The sequence below is a fragment of the Vipera ursinii genome, assembly GCF_947247035.1.
Source record: "Vipera ursinii genome assembly, contig: SUPER_Z_unloc_2, whole genome shotgun sequence".
Taxonomy (NCBI): Eukaryota; Metazoa; Chordata; class Lepidosauria; order Squamata; family Viperidae; genus Vipera; species Vipera ursinii.
Window position 1 is genome coordinate 335,893 of NW_028148448.1, and position 20,247 is coordinate 356,139.

At 48.1% G+C, this 20,247-nt stretch overlaps 1 protein-coding gene across 3 annotated transcripts in view; it reads right to left on the minus strand.

The window, feature by feature from the left end:
* MAP4 (microtubule associated protein 4) overlaps positions 1-20,247 on the minus strand; it is a 62,571-nt gene that overhangs the window by 27,694 nt on the left and 14,630 nt on the right. The window contains exon 1 of one of the 3 annotated variants that reach the window (XM_083380066.1): positions 2,754-2,849. The exons of the other annotated variants lie outside the window; for them this stretch is intronic. The gene's annotated coding sequence lies outside the window, so the exon portion shown is untranslated. Of the gene's footprint in view, positions 1-2,753; positions 2,850-20,247 lie in introns of those variants that run through there. 3 annotated transcript variants of the gene reach the window in all.

Here is a 20,247-nt window from a genome sequence, read left to right on the forward strand (position 1 = left end):
AAACTTTGGACCCTTAGCAAACTGACTCGGATTTATGACGGTCGCCGTCTCCCCGCGTCAACTTATCCCCTCTTAGGCCGTTACGACGCAAAGAAATTCGCACAACTCATCTTTACAAAAGCGCCCTATTTGTGCTGAAGTCACCCGAGCGGCCGGGAATCTGTGTGTCGTGTGGGTCCGGTTCCACAAACACCCACAACTGCACACCCCCACAACAAAACACACAGAAACACCGATTGGAGACGATGGGTTTCTGGAGCATAATCTTAAAAAAGCGCCGACATTTGGGGTCATTATATCTAGTCCTTTAAGGCGGGTGGACTTCAACTCCCAGAATTCTCTAAAAATCACCAATCCCAAAGTCGTCCCCCTCTCAAAGGATGCTGGCTGGGGAATTCTGGGAGTGGAAGTCCTCCCCTCTTAAAGCAGGCCGGCTGGGGGATTCTGGGAGTGGAAGTCCTCCCCTCTTAAAGCAGGCCGGCTGGGGGATTCTGGGAGTGGAAGTCCACCCCTCTTAAAGCAGGCCATCTGGGGGATTCTGGGAGTGGAAGTCCACCCCTCTTAAAGCAGGCCGTCTGGGGGATTCTGGGAGTGGAAGTCCACCCCTCTTAAAGCAGGCCATCTGGGGGATTCTGGGAGTGGAAGTCCACCCCTCTTAAAGCAGGCCGTCTGGGGGATTCTGGGAGTGGAAGTCCTCCCCTCTTAAAGCAGGCCGTCTGGGGGATTCTGGGAGTGGAATTCCACCCCTCTTAAAGCAGGGCAGCTCGGGGATTCTGGGAGTGGAAGTCCTCCCTTCTTAAAGCAGGCCGGCTGGGGGATTCTGGGAGTGGAAGTCCTCCCCTCTTAAAGCAGGCCGTCTGGGGGATTCTGGGAGTGGAGGTCTTCCCCTCTTAAAGCAGGCCGTCTGGGGGATTCTGGGAGTGGAAGTCCTCCCCTCTTAAAGCAGGCCATCTGGGGGATTCTGGGAGTGGAAGTCCTCCCCTCTCAAAGCAGGCCGGCTGGGGGATTCTGGGAGTGGAAGTCCTCCCCTCTTAAAGCAGGCCGGCTGGGGGATTCTGGGAGTGGAAGTCCTCCCCTCAAAGGATACTGCCTGGGGATTCTGGGAGTGGAAGTCCTCCCCTCTTAAAGCATGCCGGCTGGGGCATTCTGGGAGTGGAAGTCCTCCCCTCTTAAAGCAGGCCGTCTGGGGGATTCTGGGAGTGGAAGCCTTCCCCTCTTAAAGCAGGCTGGCTTAATGATCGTGATCCGGCTTTGCCGATTGGGATCCTAGGAATTTACTCCCACCTAACACCAAGCCCTTGAATGCCCAGGCAGCGTTCCAGAAACACGGCGGAACTTGCCAAGCAATTAAAAAAGGAGATTTTTATTCCCGCCACCAAATTAATCCTTTCCAGACGACCAAGGACATTTTCCGATCCTGTTCCATGTTACGTCGCCGCAACAAGCCACAGCGGTGAGCGTCCGTTCCTAAAACTAAGCAGGAGCGTTGGAAAGAAGAAGGCCCGACGTCGCTTCAAATTACATCTAGTCCTCGACTTAAGACAGTTCGCTTAGCGACCGTTTGAAGCGACATTCGCACTGGGAAAAAAAGGGGGACCCAGGACCGTTTTTTCCAAGTTACGACCGCAGCGGTTTCACAAACGGAGCTTGTCCCCGACTTACGAAGCTTCCGTCGCTGAGCAAGACGGCGGGGGGAATTTGGCCCTACGTCGCAACCTGGCGCGTTGCCGTTGTTAAGTGAAGCGCTGCAGTCACACGTCCGTTAAATGAATTCCGGCTCCCCGCATTGACTTGGCTTGTCGGAAGGTCGCTTTTTTTAATTAAGGAAATCCTCAGTTGTCAAAAAAAGTGATTTAAGGCAGCTTAAGGACTGTATTGAAAGTGGGAGGGTATCAGGTGACCCCGGGACACTGTGACCGTCGTAAATATGAGTCAAGAAGCCTTTGAATTTTGATCATGCGACTCTGGGACGCTGCGACCGTCGTAAATACGAGCCGGTTGCCAAGTGTCTGAATTTGCATCAGGTGACCACAGGAATGCTGTGCAAAATGGTCGTAAGTCCCTTGCTTCAATGCCATTCTAATTTCCAACAGCAACTCAACCAATCGTCGTAAGTCGAGGACTTTCTCTGTATCAAATTGCTTTTAAAAAAAAATTCCCTCCCACTTTCAATACAGTCCTTAAGCTGCCTTCAATCACTTTTTCGACAACTGAGGATTTCCTTAATTAAAAAACAAAAAAAAAAACAGCCCACAAATCATCCTCGACTTACGACAGTTTCGTTTAGCAACCGTTCAAAGTTCCACCGGCGCTGGAAAAAAGGGACTTATGACCGCTTTCCAATCTTACGACCGTCGCGCCATGGAATCAAAATTCAGACGCTCGGCAACCGACTCGTATTGATGACGGGTCGCAGCCTCCCTGGTCACATGTTCAAAATTCAGATGCTCGGCAACTGACTCGTATTTACGACGGTCGCAGCGTCCCGGGGTCCACGTGATCAAAATTCGGACCCTCGGCAACCGACTCGTATTTACGACGGTCGCAGCCTCGCGGGATCGGGCGACTTCCTTTTGTTGCGGCCGTCTAACCAGCAAAGTCAATGGGGGAAAGAAGGCAGGTTCACTTGACGACCGGGTGACTAACTGAAGCGCTCCGGCGACTCACTTAACGACGGTGGCAAGGAAGGTCGTAAAAGGGGGCAACGCTGACTGGAGAACTGTGCCGCTTAACGACAGAAATTTGGGGCTGACCTGTGGTCGTTAAGCCGAGGATCCACCTGCATGACAAATAAATAAAATACGTAGCTAACTGCCCAATTTTAAACCCTGATCTGGAATTGCTAAAGGTGCTTGAAGCGCCATGTTGGTTTGTTTCCTTTCTCTTTGAGGAGTCCCTGCTACTCCGAGAAGACTCGGTGGAACTCGGAGCTTACTCATCGGTGTAAGGCCAAGGACACAGAGGACACACTCCGGGGCTGGTGGAGCCAAATTCCTCCCGTCAGGAATTTTCAAGTAACTGAATCCGAAGCCAGAAATAGAAAATCCGACAGCTCTGAGGTAGCTCCAATGTAAACTTGGGAAGATGGGTGGACTTCAACTCCCAGGGTTCCCCGGGCAGCAAACGGACAGGAAGTTCCCCCCCCTTAAAGCAGGAATTCTGGGAGCGGAAGTCCTCCCTTTTTAAAGCATGACCGACTGGGGGATTCTGGGAGTTGAAATCCCCCAATCTTAAATCAAGCTGGCCAGGGAATTCTGGGAATTTGAAGTCCTTCCCACTTAAAGAACGTCAGCTGAGGGGATTCTGGGAGTTGACGTCCCCCCTCTTAAAGCATTGTGGCTGGGGGTTTCTGGGAGTGCAAGTCCACCCCTCTTAAATCAAGCTGGCCAGGGAATTCTGGGAATTGAAGTCCTTCCCTCTTAAAGCATGACAACTGAGGGGATTCTGGGAGTGGAAGTCCACCCCACTTAAAGCATGACAGCTGAGGGGATTCTGGGACTTGAAGTCCCCCCTCTTAAAGCATTGTGGCTGGGGGATTCTGGGAGTGCAAGTCCACCCCTCTTAAATCAAGCTGGCCAGGGAATTCTGGGAATTGAAGTCCTTCCCTCTTAAAGCATGACAACTGAGGGGATTCTGGGAGTGGAAGTCCACCCCACTTAAAGCATGACAGCTGAGGGGATTCTGGGACTTGAAGTCCACCCCCTTAAAGCATTGTGGCTGGGGGATTCTGGGAGTGGAAGTCCACCCCTCTTAAATCAAGCTGGCTAGGGAATTCCATCCCTATTAAAGCAGGCCAGCTGGAGGATTCTGGGAGTTGAAGTCCTCCCCTATTAAAACATGCCGGCATTGAGGTGGCTCCAATGTAAACTTGGGAGATGGGTGGACTTCAACTCCCAGGGTTCCTTGGGCAGCAAACTGAGAGGAAGTTCCCCCCCCCTTAAAGCAGGCCGGCTGAGGAATTCTGGGAGAGGAAGTCCTCCACTTTCAAAGCATGACTGACTGGGGGATTCTGGGAGTTGAAAACCCCCAATCTTAAATCAAGCCAGCAAGGGAATTCTGGGAATTGAAGTCCTTCCCTCTTAAAGCATGCCAGCTGAGGGGATTCTGGGAGTTGAAGTCCACCCCTCTTAAATCAAGCTGGCTAGGGAATTCTGGGAGTTGAATTCCATCCCTATTAAAGCATGCCGGCTGGAGGATTCTGGGAGTTGAAGTCCTCCCCTATTAAAACATGCCGGCTGGAGGATTCTGGGAACTCAAGTCCTTCAATCTTAAATCAAGCCGCTATGGAGTTCTGGGTATTGAAGTCCTTCCCTCTTAAAGCATGCAGACTGGGGGATTCTGGGAGTGGAAGTCCACCCCCTATTAAAGCCTGCCGGCTAGGGGATTCTGGGAGTCAATGTCAACGCCTCTTAAAGGATGCTGGCCAGAGAATTCTGGGAGTTGAAGTCCTGCAATGTTAAATCAAGTGACTGGGGGATTCTGGGAGTTGAAGTCCACCCATTTCCAGGGCCCAAAGATTGAGGAAGCACGAATTTAGAACGGTTTCAGGACTCCGTTTCCCAACAGCCAGACGAGAAGGGCAGATATTTTCCGAACGAAATGCCAGCTGCCATAAATATTTCCCTTCTCAGGCCAGGAAAATCCGATTTATTAAGTGGATCATTGCCCTAATTTACCTCACGGATCTTATTTTTAGTCTCTGAGTTAATTGAGAAAAATAAGGACTTTGCTTCAACTTCCGAGTATTATTAGTATTCCAAGAAATACGGAAATAAATCATCCGAGCAGGCAATAAAACCTCAGCTTGGCAACCGAAAACCAGCAGGAAGGTGTCGGAAAACGACGAGGCGGACATTTTGGCCACGGTCGTTAAATGAATCGGTGACGTTCGAAAGCGGTCGTTAAAGGAATCGGGCTTCCCTCACTGAGTTAGCCGGCGGGAAGCCAGCTTGGAAAGCGACTAATCATCATTTATGTCATAACAGACACGCCCAGGGCCCGAGTTTCGATCACGCGAGGGTCGTAAGGGCGAGGACCGGTTCTACATCCCAGTTTTGCGGGCCCGTCGTAAGTCTGAACCGTCAATTCAATGAAGGGCTGTATGGTAAGCGCTGCCTCTGGAGGTGCCGAGGAAACGATATTTAGTGATCCAATTCATCTAATGGAGGGAGCTGTTAAGTTGAAATGAGTCAGACCGGTCACTAAACGAAACGGTCGTAACTGGAGGAGAAGCCGGACTGCCTTTGAACTGAACCACGAAAAGGAAGGGGGGAAAATTGGCAGATTCGGGTAAGAAATTCCAAATTTCCGTTAGTGTAATTCAAACGAGGGACCCACAATCTGAGCACAATTGAAGAAGGGAGCCCAAAGTTTCTGTCGCTAAGCGAGGCAAATAATAATAATAATAATAATAATAATAATAATAATAATAATAATAATAATAATAATAATAATAAATAATTATTATTAATAATAATAATAGTAATAATAATAATAAGTAGTAGTAGTAGTAGTAGTAGTAGCAGTAGTAAACCTTTACAGAATCAGAGAAGAATAGAGTTGGAAGGGACCTCGGAGGTCATCTAGTCCAACCCCCTGCTCAGGCAGAAGATCCTTACAGAATCAGAGAAGAACAGAGTTGGAAGGGATCTCGGAGGTCATCTAGTCCAACCCCCTGCTCAGGCAGGAGATCCTTACAGAATCAAAGAATAGAGTTGGAAGGGACCTCGGAGGTCATCTAGTCCAACCCCCTGCTCAGGCAGGAGATCCTTACAGAATCAGAGAAGAATAGAGTTGGAAGGGACCTCGGAGGTCATCTAGTCCAACCCCCTGCTCAGGCAGGAGATCCTTACAGAATCAAAGAATAGAGTTGGAAGGGACCTCGGAGGTCATCTAGTCCAACCCCCTGCTCAGGCAGGAGATCCTTACAGAATCAGAGAAGAATAGAGTTGGAAGGGACCTCGGAGGTCATCTAGTCCAACCCCCTGCTCAGGCAGGAGATCATTACAGAATCAGAGAATAGAGTTGGAAGGGACCTCGGAGGTCATCTAGTCCAACCCCCTGCTCAGGCAGGAGATGCTTACAGAATCAGAGAAGAACAGAGTTGGAAGGGATGTTAGAGGTCATCTAGTCCAACCCCCGGCTCAGGCAGAAAACCCTTACAGAATCAGAGAAGAATAGAGTTGGAAGGGACCTCGGAGGTCATCTAGTCCAACCCCCTGCTCAGGCAGGAGATCCTTACAGAATCAGAGAAGAATAGAGTTGGAAGGGACCTCGGAGGTCATCTAGTCCAGCCCCCTGCTAAGGCAGAAGATCATTACAGAATCAGAGAACAGAGTTGAAAGGGAACTCGGAGGTCATCTAGTCCAAACCCCTGCTAAGGCAGGAGATCCTCACAGAAATAGAGAATAGAGTTGGAAGGGACCTCGGAGGTCATCTAGTCCAACCCCCTGCTCAGGCAGAAAACCCTATACCACTTCAGACAGATCGCAAAGTTGTTCAGTAAGTTTTTTGCCCCACGTCCATGACCTCTCCTACCGCTGTCCTTAAATGAGTAACTGCAGCGGTTCAATTAGTCAGGCGGTTGTTAAGTGAATTTGGTTGGAGGCTTGGAAACTGGCATGTACTTATGACAGTTGCAGGGACCCGAGAGGGTAAGGGGGGGTGTCATGTGACCTTCGGACAAGCCAAGTCAATGGAGAAGATGGATTCACTTAACAAACGAAGGAATTCACTTAAGGACGGAGGCAAGGGAGGTCGTACAATGGGTCAAAGCTCCCTTAACGAATATCCCGCTTAGCAACGGAAATGGTCAGCTCAGTTAAGGTCTTAAGTCAAGGACTACCCTGTATCTCGTCCCACAACTTCAGGGGTCAGATGCTGCGCCAGATGTCCTGGGTTCAAATCTCCGTACCAAAGGAATACCTGTATCTCTTCCCACTACTTCAGGGATCAGCTGGTGCTCCTGAAGACCTAGGTTCGAGTCACCGTAATCGAGGACTATCTACAACTCTTCCCACAACCTCAGGGGACAGTTGGCCCTCCGGAAGGTCCTGGGTTCGAGTCACTCTCGTCCAGGTCTACCGATAACACCTGACACAACCTCAGGGATCAGTTGGTCCTCCTGAAGTCCTGGGTTCGAATTGCCGTAGTTGAGGACTACCTACATCTCTTCCCACCACTTCAGGGGACAGTTGGTCCTCCTGAAGTCCTGAGTTCGAGTCATCATAGTTCAGAACTAGCTGTAACTCCTGACACAACGTCAGTGGTCAGTTGGTCCTCCTGAAGTCTTGAGTGCGAGTCATCGTAGTTGAGAACTACCTACATCTCTTCCCACAACTTCAGGGGTGAGTTCGTCCTCCTGAAGTTCTGGGTTCGAGTGCATAGTTGAGGACTACCTACATCTCTTCCCACAACTTCAGGAGACAGTTGGTCCTCCTGACGTCCTGGGTTCGAGTCACTGTAGTCCAGGTCTACCTGTAACTCCTGACAGAACCGCAGGGGACAGCTGGTACCCCTGAAGTCCTGGGTTCGAATTGCCGTAGTTGAGGACTACCTACATCTCTTCCCACCACTTCAGGGGACAGTTGGTCCTCCTGAAGTCCTGAGTTCGAGTCATCATAGTTCAGAACTACCTGTAACTCCTGACACAACCTCAGTGGTCAGTTGGTCCTCCTGAAGTCTTGAGTGTGAGTCATCGTAGTTGAGAACTACCTACATCTCTTCCCACAACTTCAGGGGTGAGTTCGTCCTCCTGAAGTCCTGGGTTCGAGTGTATAGTTGAGGACTACCTACATCTCTTCCCACAACTTCAGGAGACAGTTGGTCCTCCTGACGTCCTGGGTTCGAGTCACTGTAGTCCAGGTCTACCTGTAACTCCTGACAGAACCGCAGGGGACAGCTGGTACCCCTGAAGTCCTGGGTTCGAATTGCCGTAGTTGAGGACTATTTACATCTCTTCCCACAAGTTCAAAGGACAATTGGTCCTACCGAAGTCCTGGGTTCGAATCATTGTAGTTGAGGACTACCTACATCTCTTCCCACCACTTCAGCGGACAGTTGGTCCTCCTGAAGTCCTGGGTTCGAGTCACTGTAGTCAAGGTCTACCTGTAACTCCTGACACAACCTCAGCGGTCAGTTGGTCCTCCTGAAGTCCTGAGTGCGAGTCATCATAGTTGAGAACTACCTACATCTCTTCCCACAACATCAGGGGTGAGTTTGTCCTCCTGAAGTCCTGGGTTCAAGTCAGCATAATTGAGCACTACGTACCTCTCTTCCCACCACTTCAGGGGACAGTTGGTCCTCCTGAAGTCCTGGGTTCGAGTCTGCATAGTTGAGGACTACCTACACCTCTTCCCACAACTTCAGGGGTGAGTTTGTCCTCCTGAAGTCCAGGGTTCGAGTCACCGCAGTTGGCGACTGCCTGCGCGTCTCCTCCCAAAACGTCAGGGGGTCAGCTGGCCCGCCTGAAGTCCTGGGTTCGAGTCCCCATCGTTCCCAGACAGCTAGGCGGTTTTAAGGGCTTTTTTTTTTACCGCTTACGTCCCAGGTCTGCGACTGCCGTCCTCGCCCGCCAGGCGCATTTGCTGCTGCGGCTTCCTTCCCGGCCGTCGCATGCGCTGCGGTGAGGAGGCGGCCGCAGCCGCCTCACCCGAGAATTTGGCTCGGAGTCAAGAGGCGGCATTTTTGTCGGGTTGAGTCAAGCTGATGAGCTCATGGCCCATCGGAGGCTTTGTGCTCGGGCGTTTGCGGCTCCCACGGAAGCGGATTCCGATCTCGGGCCTTAGAAGGAGAGAAGGAGGAAGGGGAGGGGAGGGAAGAGGGAAAGCGAAAGACAGGCAGAGAGGCCGACAGACAGATGGAGAGATGAAAGCAAGCCAGAAAGAAAGAAAGAAAGAAAGAAAGAAAGAAAGAAAGAAAGAAAGAAAGAAAGAAAGAAAGAAAGAAAGAAAGAAAGAAAATAAGAAAGAAAGAAAATAAGAAAGAAAGAGAGAGAGAGAGAAAGAAAGAAAGAAAATAAGAGAGAGAAAATAAGAGAGAGAAAGGAACAAAGGAAGGGATGAAGAGAAAGAGAGATGGAGGGAGAAAAAGAGGAAGAGAGAAAAGGGAGAAACAAGAAAGAAAGAAAACCAAAGAAAAACAAAATGAGAGAAAGAAAGGAAGAGAGAAAGAAAGAAAGAGAAAGAAAGAGAGAGAGAGAGAGGGAGGGAGAAGAAAAAAAGAAAGAGGGAGAGATGGAGGGAAGGAAGGAAGGAAGGAAGGAAGGAAGGAAGGAAGGAAGGAAGGAAGGAAGGAAGAAAGAGAGAGAGAGAGAGAGAGAGAGAGAGAAGAAAAAAAGAAAGAGGGAGGGAGGGAGGGAAGGAAAAAGACCACCCACTCCAAAGAAAGAAAGAAAGAAAGAAAGAAAGAAAGAAAGAAAGAAAGAAAGAAAATAAGAGAGAGAGAAAGGAACAAAGGAAGGGATGATGAGGAAGAGAGATGGAGGGAGAGAAAGAGGAAAAGAGAAAAGGGAGAAACAAGAAAGAAAGAAAACCAAAAAAATAAAGGAATGAGAGAAAGAAAGAAAGAAAGAAAGAAAGAAAGAAAGGAGAAGAAAAAAAGAAAGAGGGAGGGAGGGAGGGAAGGAAGGAAGGAAAAAGACCACCCACTCCAAAGAAAGAAAGAAAGAAAGAAAGAAAGAAAGAAAGAAAGAAAGAAAGAAAGAAAGAAAATAAGAGAGAGAGAAAGGAACAAAGGAAGGGATGATGAGGAAGAGAGATGGAGGGAGAGAAAGAGGAAAAGAGAAAAGGGAGAAACAAGAAAGAAAGAAAACCAAAAAAATAAAGGAATGAGAGAAAGAAAGAAAGAAAGAAAGAAAGAAAGAGACTACCTATTCCAAAGAAAGGAAGGAAGGAAGGAAGGAAGGAAGGAAGGAAGGAAGGAAGGAAGGAAGGAAGGAAGACGACCCCCCACTCCAAAGATCTCACTATCCTTAACTCCCCAGCCAGCCTCCTCCTCCTCCTCCTCCTCCTCTTCGTCACTAAACGAACGGTTATAAGTGGAGGACGGCCTGAACCCCTCCCTTGCATCGCACAGGGCCAAAAAGACAACAAGATTTCGGGTGGTCCTCCGCTTACGACCACAATTTCCGTCGCTAAGTGAAACACGGGTAAAGCGGGTTTGGCCCCGTTTTGCGACTTTCTTATCCACCGTTGCTAAACGAACCTTCGCCATTCTTAAGCAAGTCACACGGTCGTTAAGCGAATCTGGCTTTCCTCATGGACTTTTGTCGGTCGGGAGGACGCAAAAGGGGATCGCGTGATCCCGGGACACTGCGACCGTCATAACTACGAGTCGGTTGCCGAGCGTCTGAATTTTGATCACGGGACCCCGGGATGCTGCGATTGTCATAACTGCGAGTCAGTTGCCCAGCGTCTGAATTTCGAAGCTGCGACGGTCGTAAGGGCGAAACACAGTCACAATTCTTTTTTCCCCAGTGCCGCCGTCCCTTTGAACGGCCGCTAAATGACAATCTAGGTTCTTTCCGGTGCAGATTTGTCTCCCAACAATTCACGGTTTAAATCTGGCTAAGTCCAGAACAAACCACGATTAAGCGCAGACCAAGAAAATGCCTAGATACTCCATGGACCATGGGGCTCAGCCCCCCTATTCCACCCTGTACCAACCTGATTCCAGATGTGCCGGATTACCCTTAAAGGTGGACGATTCCGTGACGTCTTGTCACGCGTTCCCAGGGAAGTCCTCGATTTACGACGTCTCACTTAGTGACTGATACAAGTTTACAACCTACCAAGAAAAAGCCTAGATACTCCATGAACCATGGGGCTCAGCCCCCTATTCCACCCTCTACCAAACTGATTCCAGATGTACCGGATTACCCTTAAGGGTGGACGATTCCGTGACATCTGTCACGCGTTCCCAGGGAAGTCCTCAATTTACGACGTCTCACTTAGTGACCGTCACAAGTTTACAACCTACCAAGAAAAAGCCTAGATACTCCATGAACCATGGGGCTCAGCCCCCTATTCCACCCTGTACGAAACTGATTCCAGATGTACTGGATGGGTGGACGATTCCGTGACATCTTGTCACCCGTTCCCAGGAAAGTCCTCAATTTACGACGTCTCACTTAGTGACCGATACAAGTTTACAACCGACCAAGTAAAAGCCTAGATACTCCATGAACCATGGGGCTCAGCCCCCTATTCCACCCTGTACGAAACTGATTTCAGATGTACTGGATGGGTGGACGATTCCGTAACATCTTGTCACCCGTTCCCAGGGAAGTCCTCAATTTACGACGTCTCACTTAGTGACCGATACAAGTTTATAACCGACCAAGTAAAAGCCTAGATACTCCATGAACCATGGGGCTCAGCCCCCTATTCCACCCTGTACCAAACTGATTCCAGATGTACCGGATTACCCTTAAAAGTGGACGATTCCGTGACGTCTTGTCACCCGTTCCCAGGGAAGTCCTCAATTTACGACGTCTCACTTAGTGACCGATACAATTTTACAACCGACCAAGTAAAAGCCTAGATACTCCATGAACCATGGGGCTCAGCCCCCTATTCCACCCTGTACCAAACTGATTCCAGATGTACTGGATGGGTGGACGATTCCGTGAAATCTTGTCACGCGTTCCCAGCGAAGTCCTCAATTTACGACATCTTAGTGACCGTCACAAGTTTACAACCTACCAAGAAAAAGCCTAGATACTCCATGAACCATGGGGCTCAGCCCCCTATTCCACCCTGTAGCAAACCGATTCCAGATGTACTGGATGGGTGGACGATTCCGTGAAATCTTGTCATGCATTCCCAGGGAAGTCCTCAATTTACGACGTCTCACTTAGTGACCGTCACAAGTTTACAACCTACCAAGAAAAAGCCTAGATACTCCATGAACCATGGGGCTCAGCCCCCTATTCCACCCTGTACCAAACTGATTCCAGATGTACTGGATGAATCGTCCACTTAAGGGTGAAAACTTGTCACGCGTTCCCAGGGAAGTCCTCAGTTTACGACATCTCACTTAGTGACCGTCACAAGTTTACAACCTACATAGGGGGGAAAAACCCAACTTACGTCCTGGTTCTGACCATAGCCAACAAGGGGTTTCGCTTAATGACGAGGCCCTTTGCTTCAACCACCGGAGCACTCACTTAGTGACCGTCCCAACCGTGGTCGTCAAAATTGGATGGTCCTGTATGACGAGCGTCTCGACGTGAGGACCATCCTAGGCCAGTGGTGCAAAGCATATATGTGCACGGCCCAGGGTAAAAGCGGAACGTGACGGACACACGTCAAGGCCCGGACCGTTCCCGTCGTTAAGTCGAGGACTGACGCAACCGACAGGCAGCGAGCCCGGGAAAAGACAGAATTAAACCGATCCGGGATCCGGCGAAGCGGCCATCCGAAGATGTTGGGGGTATAAATAGAATTAATCCGATCAAACCGAGGCCCGCCATCTGTCCGGACGGAATTAAAGAGAACTCGGTACGTGCTCAGGAGGCGGGGAAGAGACACGGACGGCAAAATCTCCTTTCGTTAAGCTTTCGGGATTATTATTATTTTTTTTGGGAGAGAGCGAAGGAGGCGGGACGACAGAGAATACATTTTATTTTTCCTTCCCCAGATCGTATCTTAAGAATAACAAGAGGTGGAAGGGACCCTGGAGGTCATCTAGTCCAACCCCCTGCTCAAGCAGGAGACCCTTACAAGAACCAGAGGATAACAGTTTGAAGGGACCTTGGAGGTCATCTAGTCCAACCCCCTGCTCAAGCAGGAGATCCTTAATAGTATAATGGAATGAGAGAGTTGGAGGGGACCTTGGAGGTCATCTAGTCCAACCCCCTGCTCAAGCAGGAGATCCTTAATAGTATAATGGAATGTTGGAGGGGACCTTGGAGGTCATCCAGTCCAACCCCCTTCTCAAGCAGGAGACCCTTACAAGAACCAGAGGATAACAGAGTTTGAAGGGACCTTGGAGGTCATCTAGTCCAACCCCCTGCTCAAGCAGGAGATCCTTAATAGTATAATGGAATGACAGAGTTAGAGGGGACCTTGGAGGTCATCTAGTCCAACCCCCTGCTCAAGCAGGAGATCCTTAATAGTATAATGGAATGACAGAGTTGGAGGGGACCTTGGAGGTCATCTAGTCCAACCCCCTGCTCAAGCAGGAGACCCATACAAGAACCAGAGGATAACAGAGTTTGAAGGGACCTTGGTGGTCATCTAGTCCAACCCCCTGCTCAAGCAGGAGATCCTTAATAGTATAATGGAATGTCAGTCCTGTTCTTCTCTGATTCTGTAAGGGTCTCCTGCTTGAGCAGCGGGTTGGCCTAGATGACCCCCAGGGTCCCTTCCAATTCTGTTCTTCTCTGATTCTGTAAGGGTCTCCTGCTTCAGTAGGGGGGTTGGACTAGATGACCTCCAGGGTCCCTTCCAACTCTGATCTTCTCTGATTCTGTAAGGGTCTCCTGCTTCAGTAGATGTCCTCCAGGGTCCCTTCCAACTCTGTTTTTCTCTGATTCTGTAAGGGTTTCCTGCTTGAGCAGGGGGTTGGTCTAGATGACCTCCAGGGTCCCTTCCAACTCTGTTCTTTGATTCTGTAAGGGTCTCCTGCTTCAGTAGGGGGTTGGACTAGATGTCCTCCAGGGTCCCTTCCAACTCTGTTCTTCTCTGATTCTGTTAAGGGTCTCCTGCTTGAGCAGGGGGTTGGACTGGATGACCTCCAGGGTCCCTTCCAACTTTATCATCATCATATTTGCTCTCTTTTGCCGTCGTAACTCGAGGACAAGCAGGTTCTCGCTGAATATCCTCCGTTCCCGCAAAAGAGGGACCTTTTCATCCCGGAATAGCACTGGTTAAACCGGGTTGGCCTCCTCCGGTCCCCTCCCTTTCGGGGTCTAGGGGTTTGGCCCTTGCAAACAAGCCATCATTGTCAGGCTTGGAAAAAGAAGGTGAAGCAACCGCATTCCGCAGCCCGGCCCGGCCTACGCGCTCTTTCCAAAGGCCGGCGTCGAGTTCGAGAGGTGACATCATGTGGCTCAGTGGCAAACAAGCTTTCAGCTGAACCCGGGACCAAGAGTAGGGGGGGCGGCGGGGTAAAAGGGCGGTCAGCCCCCCCCCCCAAGCAATGAATCGTGGCCTGTAAGAAGCTTCCAAACTTTTGGCGCAACCTGGATTTACTATAGATTTACACAACCGGCGAGTGACAACATTCATTTACACAATCGACACAACCGGTGGTTGTCAATTGCACTCAGGAGGATCCCTTTAGGACAGGGGTCTTCAAACTTGGCCCTTTTATGACTGGTGGACTTCAACTCCCAGAATTCCTCAGTCGGCCATTTTGATGAAACTGCGGGCTCAGATCCAGACCCTCTGGGGTCTTCCAAGTTGGCCCTTTTATGACTGGTGGACTTCAACTCCCAGAATTCCTCAGTCGGCCATTTTGATGAAACTGCAGGCTTGGATCCAAACCAGGGGGTCTTCGGCCCTTTTATGACTGGTGGACTTCAACTCCCAGAATTCCTCAGTCGGCCATTTTGATGAAACTGCGAATTTGGATCCAGACCAGGGGGGTCTTCGAACTAGGCCCTTTTATGACTGGTGGACTTCAACTCCCACAATTCCTCAGTCGGCCATTTTGATGAAACTGCAGGCTTGGATCCAGACCAGAGGGTCTTCGGCCCTTTTATGACTGGTGGACTTCAGCTCCCAGAATTCCTCAGTCGGCCATTTTGATGAAACTGCGAATTTGGATCCAGACCAGGGGGGTCTTCGAACTAGGCCCTTTTATGACTGGTGGACTTCAACTCCCACAATTCCTCAGTCGGCCATTTTGATGAAACTGCGGGCTTGGATCCAGACCAGAGGGTCTTCGGCCCTTTTATGACTGGTGGACTTGAACTCCCAGAATTCCTCAGTCGGCCATTTTGATGAAACTGCGGGCTCGGATCCAGACTCTCAGGGGTCTTCGGCCCTTTTATGACTGGCGGGACTTCAACTCCCAGAATTCCTGTCGGCCATTTTGATGAAACTGAGGGCTTGGATCCAGACCAGGGGGTCTTCGGCCCTTTTATGACTGGCGGGACTTCAACTCCCAGAATTCCTCAGTCGGCCATTTTGATGAAACTGCGGGCTTGGATCAAGACCAGAGGGTCTTCGGCCCTTTTATGACTGGCGGAGCTTCAACTCCCAGAATTCCTCAGTCGGCCATTTTGATGAAACTGAGGGCTTGGATCCAGACCAGAGGGTCTTCAGCCCTTTTATGACTGGACGACTTCAACTCCCAGAATTCCTCAGTCAGCCATTTTGATGAAACTGCGAGCTTGGATCCACACCAGACGGTCTTCGGCCCTTTTATGACTGGTGGACTTCAACTCCCAGAATTCCACAGCTGGGATGCTTTAAGACAGGGCTCTTTGGGAACTTCCAACTCCCAGAATTCCTCAGCCAGCAAGCGCGGCTGAGGAATTCTGGGAGTTGAAGTCCACCAGTCATAAAAGGGCCAAGTTTGAAGACCCCTGTTCTAGGCCACGAGTCCAGTAGTGTCTTCAAATTAACGACCAAAATAGAGCTGAAAGTTTCCGCCGTTAATTGAGTGGTAAGCCGTTTCGTGACAACCTTTTTGGCCACTGTCGTTAAGTGAATCGCTTCAATTGTGAAGACGGTTGGTTGTTCAGGAGAATTTTGACCCCTGTTGTGCCCTTGCCGGCCACCGTCGTTAAATGAATCTCTGCAGTTGTGAAGGCGGTTGGTTGGTCGGGGGACTTTTGCCCCATTTAACGACCTTCCTGACCCTGGTTCTTAAGTGAATCCCTGCCATTCGGAAGGCGGTTTGTCGTTCAGGCCGTTTTGCCCCATTCGACGACCTGCCTGCCTGCCGTCGTTAAGCAGATCGCTGCAGCTTTTAAAGGGAAGAACCCCGTTGTGAGGTGAATCTGGCTCCCGCCGTTGACTTTGCTCCTCCGACGGTCGCAAAAGGGGACCACGTGACCCTCTGGGGGGGGGGAGACGACACGCCGACCGTCATAAACACGAGTCGCTTGCCGAGTGCACCTGAATTTCGAATCCCCTGAGGATGCGGCGACCGCCGTTAAAAGCGTGACAAACGCCACCCCACCCCCTTTTCTCCCCGTTGCGGTTATCACTTGGAGCGGTGAACTCCACGGTCGTAAATCGAGGACTGCCTGTCTCGCAAGACCGGCTTCAGGCCGAGCGGGTCTCCCCACGCCTCAAAAGGTAAGCGAATGACGCTAGTCCCTAAGAAATGGGGGAAAGCCTCTGAAAATTGACCTCCAGAAGCCCGGAGGGATTCGAACAGCGAGCCAAACCACGGCTGGCTTCGGCGCGGTTATTGAACCAAACCACGATGACTGAGGGGGGGGGGGTTGAGGGGGGTTCCAAGAGCAGGCTAAGCCGTCATTAAGTGAAACCACGAAGAGCTTCTGCTTGGCTGGAAAAGCTCTGCAAGGAAACCCCCCAGCTCAGAGAGCGCAGGGACCCCACAGTCCAATCGTTTTCTCTTTCTTTCTTTCTTTCTTTCTTTCTTTCTTTCTTTCTTTCTTTCTTTCTTTCTCACTCCTCCTCCCGTCTGCAAGGAAACCACCAAGCTCAGAGATCACCAAGGACCCCCCAGTCCTCTTCTCTCTTTCTTTCTTTCTCTTTCTTCTTTCTTTTCTTTTCTTTCTTTCTTTCTTTCTCCTTTCTTTTCTTTCTTTCTCTTTCTTTCTTTTCCTTCCTTCCTTTTTCTTTCTTTCTTTCTTTCTTTTTTTCCTTCCTTCCTTCCTTCCTTCTTTCTTTCTCTCCTCCTCTCTTCTAGCCCTGATGACGTTCCCTAGTCGGGTCACGAAATGTCTGCAAGGAAACCCCCCAGCTCAGAGAGCACCAAGGACCCAACAATCCTCTCCTTTCTTTCTCTTTCTTCCTTCCTTCTTTCTTTCTTTCTTTCTTTCTTTCTTTCTTTCTTTCTTTCTTTCTTTCTTTCTTTCTTCCTTCCTTCCTTCCTTCCTTCCTTCCTCCTCCTAGCACTGAAGATGTTCCCTAGTTGGGTCACGAAACGTCTGCAAGGAAACCACCCAGCTCAGAGATCACCAAGGACCCAACAATCCTCTCCTTTCTTTCTCTTTCTTTCTTTCTTTCTTTCTCTCTCTCTTCCTTCCTTCCTTCCTCCTCCCCTCCTCCTCCTCCCTTCTAGCCCTGATGACGTTCCCTAGTCGGGTCATGAAACGTCTGCGAGAACCCCCCCAATCTGCCTGCCCCCCCACCCCATTACCCAAATACGATCCCGGTCCATCTCCGTCCCCTCTGTTCGTATCCCAAAGGGCCGAAGGTCGACGCATGACCACCCCCCCACCCCCCCACCCCGACTTTCAGAAAAATGGGGAGGTGGTGGTTGTTGTAAAAAAAAAAAAGAGAGAGGCGTTCACAGGTTTTTATTTATTTTATTTTATTTTATTTTAGTATTTATTTATCTATCTATCTATCTATCTATCATCTATCTATCATCTATCTATCTATCTATCTATCTATCTAGCCATCATCTATCTGTCTGTCTATCTATCTGTCTGTCTCTATCTGTCTGTCTATCTATCGATCTGTCTGTCTATCTATCTATCTATCTAGCCATCATCTGTCTGTCTATCTATCTATCTATCTATCTATCTATCTATCTATCTATCTATCTATCATCTATCTATCTATCTATCTATCTATCTAGCCATCATCTGTCTGTCTATCTATCTATCTGTCTGTCTGTCTGTCTGTCTCTATCTAACTGTCTGTCTATCTATCTATCTAGCCATCATCTGTCTGTCTATCTATCTATCTATCTATCTAGCCATCATCTATCTCTCTGTCTATCTATCTATCTATCTGTCTGTCTGTCTCTATCTATCTGTCTGTCTATCTATCTATCTAGCCATCATCTGTCTATCTATCTATCTATCTATCTAGCCATCATCTGTCTGTCTATCTATCTATCTATCTAGCCATCATCTATCTGTCTGTCTGTCTATCTATCTGTCTGTCTGTCTGTCTCTATCTGTCTGTCTGTCTGTCTATCTATCTATCTATCTATCTATCTATCTATCTAGCCATCATCTGTCTGTCTGTCTGTCTATCTGTCTATCTAGCCATCATCTATCTGTCTGTCTATCTATCTATCTATCAATCTATCTATCTGTCTGTCTGTCTCTATCTATCTGTCTGTCTATCTATCTATCTGTCTGTCTATCTATCTATCTAGCCATCATCTGTCTGTCTGTCTATCTATCTATCTATCTATCTATCTATCTATCTATCTAGCCATCATCTGTCTGTCTGTCTATCTATCTATCTATCTAGCCATCATCTATCTCTCTGTCTATCTATCTATCTGTCTGTCTGTCTGTCTCTATCTATCTGTCTGTCTATCTATCTATCTATCTATCTATCTATCTAGCCATCATCTGTCTATCTATCTATCTATCTATCTATCTATCTAGCCATCATCTGTCTGTCTGTCTATCTATCTATCTATCTAGCCATCATCTATCTCTCTGTCTATCTATCTATCTATCTGTCTGTCTGTCTCTATCTATCTGTCTGTCTATCTATCTATCTATCTATCTATCTATCTAGCCATCATCTGTCTGTCTATCTATCTATCTATCTATCTATCTATCTATCTATCTATCTAGCCATCATCTGTCTGTCTGTCTATCTATCTATCTATCTAGCCATCATGTATCTATCTATCTGTCTATCTATCTATCTGTCTGTCTGTCTGTCTCTATCTATCTGTCTGTCTATCTATCTATCTATCTATCTATCTAGCCATCATCTGTCTGTCTATCTATCTATCTATCTATCTATCTATCTATCTATCTATCTATCTAGCCATCATCTATCTGTCTGTCTGTCTGTCTGTCTGTCTCTATCTATCTGTCTATCTGTCTATCTATCTATCTATCTATTATCTATCTATCTATCTATCTATCTATCTATCTATCCTATCTATTTATTTATTTATTTATTTATTAATGGGATTTATATCCCGCCCTATCTCCCGAAGGGACTCAGGCCGGCTCACCACATCAAAACTTAAAGGTCTCTCTGTACGGTAAATTTAAAAAAAATAAAATAAAATTTGAAAGAAATGAAAATAAATTTTAGATTGATATATACCCCCCCTTTCCCGAAGGACTCGGGGCGGTTTACGGGGTATTTTTTTTTGTTATTTTTTTTTTAAAAATCGATATCAAAGTGAAAACCAATTAAAAAAAGGTGAAACGAAACCCCGAGAAAAAATAAATAAATAAAAACCCGGTGAAAATTAAAATGAAAAAAAGGTTCTCCCCCCCACCCAGCCACCCCCCCGAGGAAGGAAGGCCAGGCGTACGCTCAAAAATGTCAATTTTCTTTTCATTGACCTTTTTTTATTTCCTCTTCCCCCCCCCCTTTCCGCCTACGCTGACATTCTTTGCCTTGAACAAAAAAAGTGGGGGGGGCAGGGGGGGGGGCAGAAGTTGTCGAGCCCAAATGTGCCAACTCAACTCACAAAAGTTGGGAGGCTTGGCGTCGCCCCCCTTTTTTTTTTCCCGTCCCTCATAGAATTACGGACCGATGGGAGGGGTATGGGAAGATCATCTAGCTCAACCCCCTTGCCTGCTGGAGGGAAAATGATTCTGGGGGGGGGGCTAGACCCCCCCCCTTGCTCCAAAATTATCCAGAGGTGGAGGAGAACTTACAGCTCCTAAGTCGGGTTTTTTTTTTTCTCCGTCTAAATAAGTTTTTCAGAGGTGTGGACTTCAACTCCCAGAATTCCACAGCCAGGCGAGGAAGGAAGGAAGGAAGGAAGGAAGGAAGGAGGAAGGAAGGAGCGAGGGAGGGGAGGACTTCAACTCCCAGAGTCCCCCAGCCATAATGATTTAAAGATATGATATGAAATAAGAATCAAATATATTCTGTTACATTAAACAAAATAAAATCAAATAAAGGATGATATGATATGAAATAAGAATCAAATATATTCTATTTGATTAAACAAAATCAAATCAAATGAAAGATGATATGATATGAAATAAGAATCAAATATATTCCGTTAGATTAAACAAAATAAAATCAAATAAAAGATGATATGATATGAAATAACAATCAAATATATTCCGTTCGATTAAACAAAATAAAATCAAATAAAAGATGATATGATATGAAATAAGAATCAAACATATTCCATTAGATTAAACAAAATAAA